The 2,636-nt window shown below is 46.0% G+C and overlaps 1 protein-coding gene across 1 annotated transcript in view; it reads left to right on the forward strand.

Annotated features, from left to right (window-relative positions):
* RANBP17 (RAN binding protein 17) overlaps window positions 1–2,636 on the forward strand; it is a 225,486-nt gene that overhangs the window by 2,393 nt on the left and 220,457 nt on the right. The window lies entirely within an intron of this gene.

Below are 2,636 nucleotides of genomic sequence, written 5' to 3' on the forward strand. Positions count from 1 at the left end.
CTCGCGGATGCGCGGGCACGTGCATCCAGGTGCTCCTTCAACAAACATTCAGAGAGCCCGCCCCCCACCCGGTGCCCGCAGCCCTGTGCAAAGTTCTGGGATGCAGGGTGACACCATTTTTCCACCCCGCCTGCCTTCACTTCGGGATAATTGCAGTGCCGGCGGGGACTGATGACAGCATTCATCATGGGGACGTTGGAGAGGGGCAGCCCGCCAGGTGCGCGGCACTGAGCCGATGTGCTTGGGCAGGCGATGCTCTGAGCTGCTTTGAGCTTCCGTTTGCCCGCTTAGGTATCGAACTCCCACTCTGCTGCGCCCTGAAGGAAGCTACAGATCTAGCAAAACTTTATGCTACCTACTCTCAGGGAACTGGCCGCCTAGTAGGTGTTTTGTGTTGTTGTTTTTAACATATTTTTATTGACTTCAGAGAAGATGGGAGAGGGTGGGAGAAACTTCAATGATGAGAGAGAATCATTGATCGGCTGCCTCCTGCTCTTCCCTCCCCTCCCCCCCTCCTGATGGTTGAGCCTGCAACCCGGGCATGTGCCCTGCCCAGAATTGAACCGTGACCTCCTGGTTCATAGGCGGATGCTCAACCACTGAGCCACCCCGGCGGGGCTAGTAGGTCTTGAAAGGACTGTAGGAGCTGGCCAGGTGAAGAGGAAGGGAAGGGTGCGGAGGCAGAAGGCCAGTGTGGGCCAAGGCAAAGGATGGTAGAAGGAGATGGCACACTGCAGGGAGTTCCTTCTGGCTGGAGTGTGGGGTTCATACAAAAGGGAGGGGAGCAGAGGAGGCTGTGGATGTGGGGAGATGACTTGGGCGGGGGGTAGGCAATTTCTAGATAAGGTGACAGTGTATCTAAGTGTCACCTACTTTTTTGTAGACTTGTTTGAAGTCCCTGTGGTCACACTGACTCTATTTCTTTTTCTAAAGGATCTTTTCTCTCCAACCAGCCACCCTCATGTCAGGTAATTGGCAGCTCCAGGGTGCTATGGATTAGGCGGTGGGGAGCCCCACACATTGCCTTTTGACTCATTGCTATTTTGAGGGTCTCGAGGTCAAAATAATGTTATTTATTATCACTTTATAAATATGCCCCCTGGGAAATTTTGACAAGAAGAATCTCAGAGGGAGGACTTAGGGATTGCAAATAGGTAATCAGATGTTCATAATGCAGATGTAACTCTGGAGGTTAATTAGAAACTTGGTGGAAGTTTGGAACATTTCCAGACTTGGAAAGATGATGCATAACAACACCAAGTCCCTCAGTCCTGGAAGACTTCTTCCTTCTTAGGTAGAATGCTTGGAAATTAGCTGCGGAGGCCAGAACTGCCCATGTCGGTTTTCTAGCAATGTGTTTTACAGCAGCCTGGACAGCTCAGAAGTGGAGCTGGACAGATAAAAGATCAGATAGTTTGGGGGCCCAGATGAGCTCCAAAACTCCTCTGTTTGAATTCTTCCTGGTCTATAGGATTGTACTGTTGTCCAGTTAACTCAAGGAGCATGAATTAACAATGATAGCCAGTGTCTAGCTTATGTTTATTGTTGATTTTGAGCCCCACAACTAACTTGAGAAGTGTGCATATATGTATGTATTTTCTTCCTGAAGACTCTGAGTCTGAAAACAACTGTGACTTACTCTAGGCCAGCGGTTCTCAACCTGTGGGTCGCGACCCCGTGGTGGGTCGAACGATCCTTTCGCAGGGGTCGCCTAAGACCATTGGAAAACACGTATATAATTACATATTGTTTTTGTGATTAATCACTATGCTTTAATTATGTTCAATTTGTAACAATGAAAATACATCCTGCATATCAGATATTTACATTATGATTCATAACTAGCAAAATTATAGTTATGAAGTAGCAACGAAAATAATTTTATGGTTGGGGGTCACCACAACATGAAGAACTGTATTAAAGGGTCGCGGCATTAGGAAGGTTGAGAACCACTGCTCTAGGCTCTAGGGTTAGAGTAAACCTCATACCTCATAATCCCATGTTCTTTTATATCCATATCTTAGCCAGTCAAAAATTATGCTGTTAAGGTGATGAGTAAAGAAGTGGATTTGTGTAAGGTGAGGTGAGGGCACTGCTCCACAATCTTTTTCACATAATGGCAGACATAAAAAATGATAATGGTGCAGCTCATTGACATAAATTGCCCACAGCCAGAAAGAAGCCTGACTGCTGAGAGCGCAGGGAGATCAATATCAGGCAAACTGATAACCCGTTTAAGGTACCGTATTTGCCGGCGTATAAGACGACTGGGCGTATAAGACGACCCCCTAACATTTCCACTCAAAATACAGAGTTTGTTATATACTCGCCGTATAAGACTACCCCCTCTTCCGCACACCTTCCACACACCAAATAAAAGGTAAAACAATATCAGATTTGATTTTAACATTTTAATTTATATTCAAATGCTTATGACATGCAGGAAAACTGTCACAAGGCTGTATGTAATCAAACATATACATAAAACAGTGCAAGTTTATTACCGGTAAACATACCGGTAATCCACTAAAGAAAAAACACTCTATAGACTGGTACCGTAGATGCTTCTCAGGAACACAGGCAAGCAGCCCACAACCTAGAGGGACTGTCAATGATAGAAGTAAGATAACAAATAG

This window comes from Myotis davidii, unplaced genomic scaffold (genome assembly GCF_000327345.1).
Source record: "Myotis davidii unplaced genomic scaffold, ASM32734v1 scaffold399, whole genome shotgun sequence".
NCBI classification, from domain to species: domain Eukaryota; kingdom Metazoa; phylum Chordata; class Mammalia; order Chiroptera; family Vespertilionidae; genus Myotis; species Myotis davidii.